Source organism: Montipora foliosa, chromosome 3 (assembly GCF_036669935.1).
Source record: "Montipora foliosa isolate CH-2021 chromosome 3, ASM3666993v2, whole genome shotgun sequence".
NCBI lineage: Eukaryota > Metazoa > Cnidaria > Anthozoa > Scleractinia > Acroporidae > Montipora > Montipora foliosa.
The window spans coordinates 49162810-49177528 of NC_090871.1; the positions used below are offsets into that span (position 1 = coordinate 49162810).

Consider the following 14719-nt stretch of genomic DNA (forward strand, 5'->3'; position numbering starts at 1 on the left):
TAGATTTTCCTTTAATTTTTTGTGTAATTGAAATTATTCGAATTGAGGAAAGACAAGTTTTTTTAGTTGCCAGGGGATGAGAATACTTCACAAATGCTGGAGAGGTTGAAAAACACACAGCCTCAGTATTTTCGGATTAACGTAAAAACGAGTTTGCTTTACCAGGAAACCACGTTTGTGAAAATAATATTTTCTCTCAGATCACTGTGTTGATATTTCGGGACAGAAGAGTGCGGAGACTAAATTTGCGCATTCTCAGGTTTTTAGCTTTTCCTTGACCAAAGTCTAGGGAGAAAGAAGAGGGTAGTTTCTAAAGAAACTGTGGTGCTGCGTCGGTGGGGAAGTAGTATACAAAAAATTGTGTAAATTGGCCACCGTACAGAGATTCTGAAAGCTGACGTTTCAGCCCTTCGTCAGAGCGAATCGAGGAATTATGGGTTACGTGTAGTTTTTATAGTAGAGTAGGAGCTACGCTATTGGTGGTAACATGGCAACGTGAAAAATAGGAATATATTAGTTAAATGAAAAGCGTTCGTTAATACCGTGAGGATTAAGGGTGCCGATTTGGAAGATGAATTTTTGTTTCAGATTCTTGCGGCTTTCCGTCGTACCTAGATGTAGGGAAAGGCCGCAGATAGCCATGTGTTTTTTGGAGTGGTTAGGGAGATTAAAATGACGAGCGACTGGCTTAGATGCATCTTTGTCATTCTTCTCAACATCGCGAAGGTGTTCGAGGAATCAGTCACCTAGTCGTCTACCTGTCTCGCCAATGTATAATTTATTGCATAACGTACAGGTTATGCAATAGATGACATTTGCGGAGGTACATATGAAACGATCGGTGATCTTAACAGATCGCTTAGGTCCCGATATCTTGCTAGTGTTAACAATGAAAAGACAAGTTTTGCATCGTGAGCGTGCGCATTTGAAAGTGCCGGGTTGCTCGTTAGTTTTGAGCGCGCTTCTAACTAAAAAGTTGCCTACGTTTTTGTCGCGTTTGAATGAAATAAGTGGAGGTTGCGAAAAGATTCTACCAGTCTCGGGATCATTTTGGAGTAATTTAAATTTATTAAGAATGATGCTTTTGACTGCGTGATTATGAGGATGGAAAGTGAGGGTGAATGGAATTCTGTCACTTTTATCGTTTTGTGACGTTTGTAGTGATGACTGTCGATCAAATTGTTGGGCGCGATGATGGCCCGCTTTGACCACAGAGACAGGATAGCCACGTTTTTCGAAGAACTGGCACATCTCTGATTTGCTGGAAAAATCGGAGTCATCACTACATAGACGTCGAAGTCTAAGAAATTGAGAATAAGGATCGAATGGAGTTCTTGACATGTGATGGATGTGACGTTGAATACAACAAATAACTGTGAGAATCTGTAAGTTTGTAGTGCACACTGGTACATAGCACGTTACCACTAATAGAAACTTTGATATCTAGGAAAGCCAATAAAGTTTCCGAAATTTCCCAGGTATATTTAAGAGCCGGATGAAAAGAATTGACGGAGGTTATAAAATGATCGAGTTCTTCTCTGCTGGATGAAATAGCGCCGATACAATCGTCGATGTAGCGGCCGTAGAGTTCAGGTTTGGGGCCGTTGTACTGATTAAAAAATTGGTGTTCAACATATCCTACAAAAAGATTCGCATAGCTAGGTCCCATTCTTGTGTCCATCGCTACACCATTAATTTGTTTGTAATAGTTGCCGGCGAATGAAAAACAATTAAGCGTTAAAACTAGTTCGGCAAGGCGGAGGAGCGTTTCCGAGCTTGGTTCTTTGACAGTGCGTTGATCGAAAAAGTGTTTAAGTGCTTGAAGACCTTCGCTATTGGGAATGACTGTGTACAGAGATGTAATGTCCATGGTGAAAATAAGTTTGTCTTGGCCGGAGAAATTGAAATCGCGGAAAATTTTTAGTGCGTGTGTACTGTCTTTAATGTATGATGGCAAAGATTTGACGATTGAGGTCATAATCCTGTCTAATTAGCTAGAAATGAGTTCGGTGGGTCAACTACAGGCAGAAACGATAGGGCGACCTGGGTTGTTAGGTTTGTGAATTTTAGGCAAGAAGTAAATGCACGAAGTTCTAGGGGTGGTGATGATGAGATTGGTGGCAGTGTCCGGTAATTCTTGATTAACTATGAGATTCTGAATGGTGTCTTTGACAAGTTTTTTATTTTTGGAAGTGAGATCTTTCTGGATTTTGGCATAAAACGAGGTATCCGAAAGTTGCCGCAAAGCTTCTTTTTGGTAAAGGTCGGACCGCCAAACAACTACCGCGCCGCCTTTGTCGGCCGATTTGACAACTATGTCATTGCGTTTACTAAGATTTTTAAGCGCCGCCCACTCTTCCGAGGAAAGGTTGGAAAATTTAGTGTTACGATTGAATTTAAGTTTGTGAATGTCGTGACGGCATTTTTTGGTGAAAAAATCTAAAGAGGCAAATTGTCCCTCTGGGGGAGTCCATTTAGATTTGCGAACTTGAAGTGCTTCAAAAATATCTTTGTTAAAAGTGTCCGAATCGTCCTCTTTGTCATGACTGAACGTGGCGAAGGAATTTTTCAACATCTTGCTTAATAGAAAATTCGTTGGTGCGTTTGGTAATAGGGACAAAATTTAGGCCCTTACTGAGAACAGATTTCTCTGAGACAGTAAGCGGAAGATTTTCTGGAATTGTAACTACGGTATTATGGCTATGCAATGTAGTGTCGTCGGTAATTTGCGGACCTATTTTAGAGTCTTGGTTTGGTGTAAATGGTCAAACAGTCCAGAATTAAGTTCTCGGATTTTAGCGCGAATCGATTGTAATAAAACTGCTGGACAGATTTTGGAAAGTTCGGAGCGGCACTGAAGAATTTGTTTGTTAAGTACGTTTCGTTTTTGGCACATGGCTCTAATTGTGATCCTCATAATATTACGTGAAAAAGAATTTTGGGCGCATCGAATTTGGTAAAGATATCGATTCGAGTGAGAGAATGTAGACGCGTGAAAGTTTGAGCGAAAACCTTTAGGAATGACTTTAGAATTGAGGCAACGGCCGATGAAATTGATGTGACCACAAAACCTAGTTTCGGCGAAAATGAGAGTGGTTAAACGGAAAGCTAAGTTGCTGCTAACTGTGGGAAAAGGAAAAAGATAACTTACGATTTCCTGGCGTAGCTCCTTGGTGAGTTTCTTCAAGCTTGGTATGATCGTCTTGGGTCTCCTGTTAGAAAGTCTCCTGTTACAAAAATGCATCTAAGCCAGTCGCTCGTCATTTTAATCTCCCTAACCACTCCAAAAAACACATGGCTATCTGCGGCCTTTCCCTACATCTAGGTACAACGGAAAGCCGCAAGAATCTAAAACAAAAATTCATCTTCCAAATCGGCACCCTTAATCCTCACGGTATTAACGAACGCTTTTCATTTAACTAATATATTCCTATTTTTCACGTTGCCATGTTACCACCAATAGCGTAGCTCCTACTCTACTATAAAAACTACACGTAACCCATAATTCCTCGATTCGCTCTGACGAAGGGCTAACGCTCGAAACGTCAGCTTTCAGAATCTCTGTACGGTGGCCAATTTACACAATTTTTTGTATACTACTTCCCCACCGACGCAGCACCACAGTTTCTTTAGAAACTACCCTCTTCTTTCTCCCTAGACTTTGGTCAAGGAAAAGCTAAAAACCTGAGAATGCGCAAATTTAGTCTCCGCACTCTTCTGTCCCGAAATATCAACACAGTGATCTGAGAGAAAATATTATTTTCACAAACGTGGTTTCCTGGTAAAGCAAACTCGTTTTTACGTTAATCCGAAAATACTGAGGCTGTGTGTTTTTCAACCTCTCCAGCATTTGTGAAGTATTCTCATCCCCTGGCAACTAAAAAAACTTGTCTTTCCTCAATTCGAATAATTTCAATTACACAAAAAATTAAAGGAAAATCTAAGATTGAGGTTTTGTGCCCATTTTTTTTCCAAATTCTACGAAAGAGTAAACAGCCTGTTTACGGGAGACTACCTCAAGTCATCCACCCAGGGTGTCGGTTTCTATCTCATTCTGACTTTCGGCCGAGTTCCAGCCATACTGCATTCCCCAGTGGAACAGAATATAAGCCTTATCTCCCTCTATATGTTCCAGCGAGTGGCAAAGACCCCTTGACCTACGTCTGTTTTTGCCTAGATAGTCTTTTAGCTGCTAGAGAGAATAGCAGAGACCTCAACACCAGGAAATGACTGCCTTATTTTTTGCAAGAAATAAGAATGCTTCCTTTTAAGGAAGCATTCTTATAGTTTGGAAACTTAAAAGTTTCCATAGAACAACGGTTGTGAGACAAGGCCTCCGGTTTGTAATTCACCCATTTTCGGATGAAATTACAAAAAGGGCACTCTTTCCTCTGTTATCAGCGACCTTCATATATTGGAGTACTAGAACGACTACGAGTACGAATTTTCTGTAATGAGCAAGGGCATTAGGTTTAAAAAATTTTTCGAAATGCTCGAGCTCAGAACTAAAAACTCGTTTTAGTAGCGTTCTCGTATCTCAATCTGAAGGTCGCTAATTTTAAAACGTGCCGGAGCCTCTCACACGGTAGTCCAATGGCGCTTTCCATTAGACCAAAATTTTTGAAAAAAACATGTAAGGTATCGAATGGAATGGAAACATTCCGGAGAAAAACTCTCGGAAATTTGGGTATACCGCTCAAAATGATCCTAAAATTCCGAAACAATGCTTCATTCCTCCTTGCGCGCAAGTGCTGTTTTCATTATGATGTGATTGGTTTCGAGTGGCCAACGGGAAAATGCTGTTCCTTTCGCCTCATGAAATTATCGAAATTCTTAACTCAAACTTTTGGTCGAATGGAGAGCTCCCTGATGTTCAGCCAATGGTGCCGACCCAATGGCTAGAACGAATTAGAACGCATTCAAAAGAGGGAATTTTCAATCATTAACGCCAATCTTACTTATACGAACGCACTTTCATCTCCAAGTTTACAAGCTAACCTAGATTCATTTGTGGACCACCATGAAAAAAAAAATAGGTCCGCAATGCGTACATGTGTGGCTTACGAAATTGAGATGCTTTGATGGGGGAGGTTACAAATTAAAAGGATCTGTTTTGTCATTGAGTTTCTATTAGTAGAGCTAATATCTGATTACGGTTATTTTTCAATATTGTTCCTCTCAATCAATAAAATAAGATAATTGACATTCATCCGTCCTGGAATGCTTATTTTCAAGATGAGGGTTCTTGGGTAAAGTTTTATGGAGGTGTCATTTTGACAACAGAGCTTGCGCATGTAACCTGAGGATTTAAGGAACTGAAAAAATGTCAGCATCATGTCCTATAGTGGGCTGATAGATTCAGTCATGATTTTGTTTACGTAACCAAGTGGAATTGAGTTCTGAGTTTGTCCAGGGCAAGTGTTATGAAATCAACTCCAGGGAAGCATTTCGTATGAATGTTTTTGGCATTTTGTGTACCAGCACGAGAGCACAAAACTTTGCAGAAGGGCTGGGACATACAGAAAATGATGTAACCTTTGCTAGAAGCCACATTGGGAGCTTGATTTGGTTTGAATGTACGACTAATTTTTGACAATATACGCATGTAAAGTATCATAATGCTAAATTTTCAATAAAGAAACACAGAAAAATTTAGTTGATGTAAGTGGCTATTGGGTTGCAAGTGAAACAATTTGGGAAAAAAAGATAGACACATAACAATATCTGAACACAAGCAATATTTTAATAAATCATATGTTGAGTAGTGCTTATTAACATTGCTAATAATTTTTAACCCAATAAGATTAACAATTTTACCTGGAGGTTTTAAGAAAAAGTTCAACAGAATTCAATGTACAGGGAAGTTTATGATGGTACCGTATGACTTTAAATACCAGAATCTTTGAAGTTTTCTTATTATGGACCTTGTAATTTTATGTCAGTGTGTTTACCAAGTTCAAGCTATGTGGAAACATGAAATGAATAGATGAACTTGACATCATGCAAAGTGCTAATCTCCTGTACAAAAAGGTCCAAAACAAACGTTGTGAGCAAGTGTAGTACACAAATTGGGTAAACCAAAACACTACTTCATTCCATATTTTGTATTGTCCAACAACTTGTTTCAATGTTGGTAAATAAAAGACATTCATGTAAAGCATCATTATTGAAACGCGACAAAGCATCTTTTGTTTTAAGGAAATTGTCATGACAGCCGATTCTTGATCGGTATTGTTCAACAGAGATTCCCATGTTACTTACTTCTGACGAAATCGTGGGCTAGCAGACTCTTGTCAACTGTGTGTGTATGGAACGCCATACCTGCCTTATGAGATTTATTTTCATTATTTATGGTGGTTTCTTCATTATATGCGGTGGTTACATCATTATACGCCGTGACTTATTCATTATATTCGGTACCTAGCCCGTTATATGCGGTGGCGTTTTTGTTATATGAGGTGCATGTTGTATTATACAGGGTACTTTTTTCCTTATATGCGGTGTTTACTGCATTCTACGCGGTACTATTTTCATTATACGCGGTGCTTTTCTCATTATGCGCGGTAGCTAATTCATTATACGCGGTGCTTTTTCCTTTATGCACGGAAGTTAAGTCGTTATACGCAGTGCTATCTTCTTGCAGGGCCTTTTTCCCGCTATACGCGGTGCTTTTCTTATCATGTGCGGTGGCTAACTCATTATACGCGGTGCCGTTTTTTCGTTATACTCACGGGACCTCGATCTCGCTGAATTTGAAACAAACTACGCAAGGAGGACTGGGTATAAAGCATAAAATTATAGTTCAAGTTCCCGCCATATTGAAGCCCCTTGTGCATTTGTCGTCTTTGGATCGATTGCTTCAAACATGGAAGCAATATTAAATGAGTTAGGGCTAGGTATTCTGAAAGAGACATTCGAAGCAGAGCGAGTAGAACCAGAAGTTGTGGCTTGTTTATCAGATGGTAACTTGGCTTCCCTCGGAGTGTCGACGATCGGCGATCGCATACGGCTGCGAGAACTTTGCACAAAATCCTTGGAAAAAAACAAAAATGAGAGCGATGATGAGAGGAAAAACTATCGAGAACGAGTAAGGGAGGAGAGAAATCATTTGTTTCAACCAAATCGCAGTAGTTCTAGTGGAAGAGAAAGAAAACGAAAGTCTGCTTGCCCACAGTCAAAGAAACAATGGTCCTTCCAGTTTATTTGTCTACCGGACAAGTATTCTTTCAAGACACCTTCCTCTCTTGAGAAGCAAATGCTGTTCAAGGCAGGTCTTGGTTTGAAAAAGATCAAGCTTGATCCTAATGATGACGAAGATACTGTCAAAGAGAAGATTACGTCTGATATGAAAGACAGCGACGGAAACACTGTTGGCTTTCCCGCCCTGCGTTCATGTGGAGGGTTCGAGTTAATGCAGAGCTCCCCAAACTGCAGAGATCTACGACGTATTGATTGCTGTTGGAGTGCTAGAGATCTCAGAGCTAACTTAGGTGGGGGTCAAGGTAAAATATACATTGTTCCTATTCAGAAATCATTGTCAACTAAACCTAGTCAAATGAGTGAAAGTTCTTCTTTGAAAGAGGAGTGCCACATTTGTCACAAGCAAATTCTTATCCGAGAACTGCGAAAACACCTGTGGGACTGTCGGGATGGATCCCAAGAATCTGATGAAGAAGAAAATGACTTAATGCAGTCTGCGTTCAATACCTCCAGAAGGCAAGAGGAAATCACTTCAGGGTCAGCAACATCAACCCTATCACGGCCACTTGTCACTTCAGGGTCAGCAACATCAACCCTAACACGGCCACTTGTCACTTCCGGGTCAGCAACATCAACCCTAACACAGCCACTTATCACTTCAGGGTCAGCAACATCAAGCCTAACACAGCCACTCTTCACAACTACACAGTCCCAATCACAAAGCAACAGCATTACGTTAGCACCTGTTACTGCAGCTTCTTTTGCATCCAATTCTGGAAATGCTTTGGTTGTGTCCAGCACTGAAACTTCACTGCCCACCACACCATCAACAAGCAACTCAGATGATGATAAAATGATGGTGGATGAAGTTGTTGAAAAGACTGTGCAGTACTGTCGTAAAAATGACATCAACAACCCAGTTGAAATTTTGCGATGCTTGCAGCTAAACATGGTCACTGGCAGAGCACTTGAAGTTGAGTTCGCTCATGAAGAAAAAGTCGGGGAGACAAACTTCATCATGGTGGATCGCCAAAACCTTTTACAAACTGCCCTTGATGAGATCAGTTGCCTTCAAGACTTTCGAAAAACATTGGAGGTCCAGTTTTATAATGAGGTAATGTTTTTATTCTTAGTTTCTGTTGTTTTATCAGGCTCCAGCAGAATACATCAGCCCGGCCATTGTGACTTAGTGTTCTTTTGTTAAGGTGACAGGAGAGTCTTTGCTCGAAATTTTATGCAAGTTTGGGCCTGTTTGGAATATGGTAGAAATTGCCAGTAGAAGGGCTGAGAGTTTGATCATATGTCAACTCAGCTGAAACTTGTAGTGTATTGTTACTAAAAATAATTCCTCTTAGTATATACCACACAAGTGAATAGTACTTTTCGCACATACTGATTGGCTAGTTCAGAGGTGATTAGCCAAGTACTATTCACCTCCGAGCAGCCGAAGAAAAACAAAATGGCTTTTGTTGGTACATTGTCACAAGTAAAGTTACTCTTTTGGCCGCTAGTTATTCAGCTTGTGTGGTATGTACTACGTATGCACGTGTCGGTGAATAGTGGTGGATATTTACCTCTCTGCTTCGCGGCTCGGTAAATATCCACCACTATTTACCTCACCTCCACTTCGGTGAATAATTGTTAATTATCTGCCAATAAATTTACTTACATGTTGCAACAGTCTCCTTAAGGTGCAAGGTTGTCAATATATTTTACACATATTTGTTTACATGTATGGTTTTAAAAGAATTCTTGATTTGCACAAAATAACAAAAGTCCTTTTCTACCTACATGCAGACTGTCACTAGGCTCTTTCACATTTATATAAACTAATAGTGGTGGTTTTCCATATTTAGGAGGCTCAGGACTATGGTGGCCAACGAAAAGAGTTCTTCTCTTTGGCACTTAATGGAATAAAGAGCAACTACTTTGATAAGGGCCTTAGAGAGCTCATGCAGCATGATTACAAAACAATTGGGATTATTCTTGGTAAGTTCTGCAACCAATTTTTTTTTGTTTTGTATAAATACAATGTAATTTTAGTTCTTAAGATTAGTCAGTAGTTTTATTTGCAACTTGTGAGTTGTAAGAATTTATTGTGCCAACTATAATGTACTAGTGATTATTTTCACAGAAAAAGTGCAACATACTGTAAGCGATGAAATTATTATTTTCATGTACATGTACTTATTGCGTATGCTGCAAATCCAGCTGATGAGCCAATTGAACTCTGTGAATCAAAAAGCTACATGTGTATTGACTCTTTGTGATAATAATCATTTCTTGACTTGCCTTCTTTAGGCCTTAGCATCATTCAGAATGGGAAACTGCCCACATTTTTGACTGAGGAGATGTTACAGGCTATCTTTAGCAGAATTACACCATTGGAACCTTGTCTGAAAGCATTTCAGAATGGATTCAAGGAGGTTGGAATATACCAAGTAAGGGTCACTTATGTTTACCATGGAATATGTTAATAACAGCACCAGTATACATGTAGTTCTTAGTTAAGGAGGCCCTTGTCCCCAACTTTGTGTTATGCCTGCCGTGTTGAGATGGGAGAACTTTGGCTTGCTCATCCTTAAAACAAATAGCCTGCATTCCAGTCTTCTTGTTGTTGTTTTCTTCATGAGAAACACCTTTTTTGTTTTTTTGATTTGTGTAACAACATGAAAAGATTTAGAGCCATACTTTTCCCAGAAGTGTACTTGATTATTATTGGTACATTTATCTTCCCTTTGTAGATTGGATGCAAGCTTCCAATGTTCCTCCACCTGTTACGACCAGGGCCTTCACAACCTTTGACTGTAAAGAATGTGACAAACCTTCTGAAAGCAGAATTCAGTGAGGAAGGGTCCAACAGCAGGACATTTGAAAATGCTGTCTACGCAAAGTTTATGAAGTACCTGAGGGAAGCAGCAAGTAAGTCAATAGAGCAGTTTCCATTAATTAGCCAGCCCAGGACATACATGTAGTTGCTGCAAAAGCAATTGCAATGTAACGCCAAAGGAAATCTACTTTTAAACATACATTGTACATAAACAATAGTAAAGGGTTTTTCGATTTACAACCAATGGCAAAAGTGACCAGATAAACATTTTTTGTATCATTTGTTTTGTGCACAGTGTTGTTGTGTGCCTTGTTCAGTGTGAAGATGAAGTACACTATTTTACTTTTATGAAAATATATATGATTTACTGTTTTCAGGTTTAGTTGTAGGTAAAATTAGGAACCATTTACCTATGTCTGCCATTTGCTGTTGCCATTAACATGTGCCTAACCTCATGGTGTGAGGATGGCACAGTTGTGGGAGCACTCTCCTTCCACAAAAAATCCCGGGTTCAATTCTCAGGCCCGGCATCACAAGTGGGTTGAGTTTGTTGGTTCTCTACTCTGCTCCAAGAGGTTTTACTCCAGGCACTCTGGTTTTCCCCTCTCCTCAGAAAGCAACAGTGGATTTGATTTGACTTGATTTGATTGCGGTTGATTTGATTAGTGTCCCCGAAAAGTAGTAGCTGTGCTCAGCTGGTAAATTTGAGAATTGAATTAATTGATAATAAAAATTATAGTAACAATAACAATAACAAGGACAAGGACAATGATAGAGATAATGATAATGATAAGTATAAGAAATAATTCTACTTAAACATTTCTGCAAACTTTATTATTATTTAAAGGGGCTAGGTCACGCTATTTTAAGTAATTTTGTTTAAATTTGTTAGTTATGAGCTCTAAACGTCAAATTGGCAGAGCAAGAGTCTTTCATTTGGAAAATCACGGCCACATAACAACTGAGAATGATTTTCCAGCTGTGTAAATGACATTTTGATATTGACTGATATAAATTTGAAAAAAGGTGGGCCGACGTTTTTCAATTTATCCAAATTCAATCCATTTCAATCCTCTCCAGTTTTGTCCATCCATGTCCCTTCTTGGCTTTCCTGTGTTTTGTCAGAGTTCTTCTGTAGTTTTGAACAGTTATTTTGATATTTTAGTTAATTCTATGACCATTCGATCAGTGCTGAAATTGCCTAAAATTGCGTGACCTAGCCCCTTTAATATTATAACTAGACCCTCCGTGAGGGTACACTGGATTGCCTGTGGTACGTGCACCGTTCCAAACAATTTTTTTCAAGGTCATTAAGAAGTCATACCAGAAGAGGCCCTTTGGCTCACAGGTCCTCATACGTTCGTACGACGAAACAGATCTGTCCTTGCGTAATATGTAGCTCTAACAGTGCACGATATTGTTTGGTATTGTCTATCATTGTAGTGCCATGGTAGAAGTCTTGGGTAAATAGTCTGAGGAGACATGTGGTTACTAGCAAAGTACTGAACCCAGAAAGATTGAAGAAAATAAATGGGAAGTGAGAAACATTGGCTTCTGGGCTGACATGTTGATAAACTTCTTTTCACCACAAGTTTAAGCGTGCCCGCTGAGCATCTGACAGCTTTGTAATGCCGAAGTTCACTGAAGTTTTTCCCTGTTCGGCGGGGTTAGTGTTTGGATGGGAGACCAAAAAAATATACCCCTCAGAAAACAGAAGCATCGGACCGAAAATACTATTAACGCTAACAAATGCGAACTCAGCAATGTACAGATCTTGTAGCTTGCTTTATGCAAAAACAAATATTGATGCAAAAGTAAATAACTATTGATACACAGTTTTCAGAAAGAGCAGAAGGAAGTCTCCAGGACGGTCGATCGAGAATAACATATTTACGACATGAAACAACATTAATTTTGAACCGTGAATATAGAATATAAAAAGTTACGATCAGCGACAAACATTTTGGGAGATTTTTGCTACGTTCAAATAAATCGCCAAATCGAAAGTGACGTGGCCGGAATTCAGCGGGCGCCGTTATTAAGTTACCGCGGCATGTTTACTCGCCAAACAGTGAAGCATCTGTGTCAAATGATAGCAAGATACCGGGTTTTTGTAAGTTTTTTTTTTCTGTCAAGTGTTATAAAGTTTGACAATGAAATGAGCGAAGTCAAAACAAAGATCACAATCGCACAATTCTTGTTTATGCAAAGTCACAATTTACTCTCCAAGACGCGTTCGACGTTATTTATCACCAGGTAATGTCATCATTTTGGAAATGGCAGCTACTTTATTATTCATCTGCGTCACAAATTTTCACTGATTTTGGGGCTCATTTTGTTGAAACTCAAGCACGCCTCCAACAGACCTGTGAACCCTTCCTGCTTACACAGCAATACTAAAAAACTTCTTCCATATCACATTTCAACCTTAAGCTCGGAAATTCAATACACAACATGATATTATAATTCACAAAGGCAGAAAATACCACAGAATCCTTTTCCAGCGAAAAATTTATTGAAACAAACAACATATTTGCTCTTAGAGGCGAGAACCTCTTCCTATTTCATTGCGTGCGTGAAGGCAAGAAACGCAATCGTGTCAAATTACCATGTACTTCAGGTAAATACAGCTCACCTTGATTTCGGCTCGACGGGCGTTAGATTGTTGTCGCAGTCCATTACTCGTCGCTTTTAAGATTCCACCGCCTGTATATCCAATTGACCTGCCATTCATGAGCTTCATAAGGGTATATTTTGTTCAAAAATCCACTAAAACGCCATTCGCGTTACATGACTTTCGACGCCATTGCCGGTTAAGTTAATCGTTCTTCTGTGTCCACCAGAGAAATCTACGCATTTCCCACTACCCTCTCGATCCTAACAAAATATGCGCAGAAGGCTCTATGCACAAAGCCACCACTTAGCTGGGGAGTGACAGGCAAGACTTTTACCGACAAGGAAAATAACAAAACTAGACCCTCCGTGAGGGTACACTGGGTTGCCTGTGGTACGTGCAGCGTTCCAGGCAATTTTTTTCAAGTTGGTGGGTCATTAAGACCATTTAAGGGGTCACCCAGAAGTCATACCAGCAAAGGCCCTTTGGCTCACAGGTCCGCACACGTTCGTACGACGAAACAGCTCCTTTTCTGAGGTTAAAAACCTGGCTACCGGCCTATTAATTAATCATTTTTCAGAAAGAAGAAATTCCTGTCCTCTTTAAAAAAATTGACACGCATTGCTTACGTGTGGTAGTGAAGTAACACAGCGATTTATTCCATAATGTCAACTGAGCTGTGTGTTGTCTTCCAGGAGATTCAAGTTGTCCTTGCGTAATATGTAGCTCTAACAGTGCACGATATTGGTAGAAGTCTTGGGTAAATAGCCTGAGAAGACATGTGGTTACTAGCAAAGTACTGAGCCCAGAAAGATTGAAGAAAATAAATGGGAAGTGAAAAACATTGTCTTCTGGGATGACATGTTGACAGTTGTCTTTGCGTAATATGTAGGTCTAACAGTACACGATATTGTTTTGGTATTGCCTATCATTGTAGCGCCATGGTAGAAGTCTTAGATAAATAGCCCCTTTAGAAGACATGTGGTTACTAGCAAAGTACTGAACCCAGAGAGACTGAAGAAAATAAAAGGGAATTGAGAAACATTGGCTTCTGGGGTGACATGTTGATCATGCAACTTCTTTCCACCACAAGTGTAAGCGTGTACTGAGAGCATCTGACAGCTTTGTAAACAAAAGTTGAGAGCTGAAATTATTGCCTATTCGGGAGGGTTAGTATCTGGATGGGCGACCTAAGAAATATACCACTCAGTAACAGAGGCATAGGACAGAGAATTCCATTTTAATGCTATCAAATGCGAACCATGCAAGATACAGATTTTGTTAGCTTGCTTTATGCAAAACAAATATTGATGTAAAAGTAAATAAATATGGATACACAATTTTTAAGAAGAGCAGAAGGAAGTTTCAGGACGGTCGATCGAGCATAAAATATTTTGCCATCGGTAACAAAATCTACGACATGAAAACAACATTAATTTTGGACCACGAATATAAAAAGTTACCATAAGCGAAAAACAGTTTGGAAGATTTTAGTTTTGTTGTAATTGTACAAGTTTGGCTGCACCGAGTAAATCGCACATCGAATTTGTCAGAAAGAAGAAATTCCTGTCCTCTTTAAAAAAAGTTGACACGCATTGCTTACGTGTGGTAGTGAAGTAACACAGCAATTTATTCCATAATGTCAACTGAGCTGTGTGTTGTCTTTCAGGAGATTCAAGTTGTCCTTGCGTAATATGTAGCTCTAATAGTGCACGATATTGTTTTGGTATTGTCTATCATTGTAGTGCCATGGTAGAAGTCTTGGGTAAATAGCCTGAGAAGACATGTGGTTACTAGCAAAGTACTGAACCCAGAAAGATTGAAGAAAATAAATGGGAAGTGAAAAACATTGTCTTCTGGTAGAGACATGTTGACAGAATAAAAGGGAATCGAGAAACATTGGCTTCTGGGCTGACATGTTGATCATGCAACTTCTTTCCACCACAAGTGTAAGCGTGTACTGACAGCACCTGACAGTTTTGTAAACAAAAGTTTAAAGTTGAAGTTAATCCCCGTGTGGTGGGTTAATATCTGGATAGGCGACCTAAGAAATATACCACTGAGTAACAGAAGCA

The 14719-nt window shown here is 39.5% G+C and overlaps 1 long non-coding RNA gene across 1 annotated transcript in view; it reads left to right on the top strand.

Moving 5' to 3' along the window:
- LOC137997574 (uncharacterized) overlaps positions 1–14719 on the top strand; it is a 339842-nt gene that overhangs the window by 274733 nt on the left and 50390 nt on the right. The window lies entirely within an intron of this gene.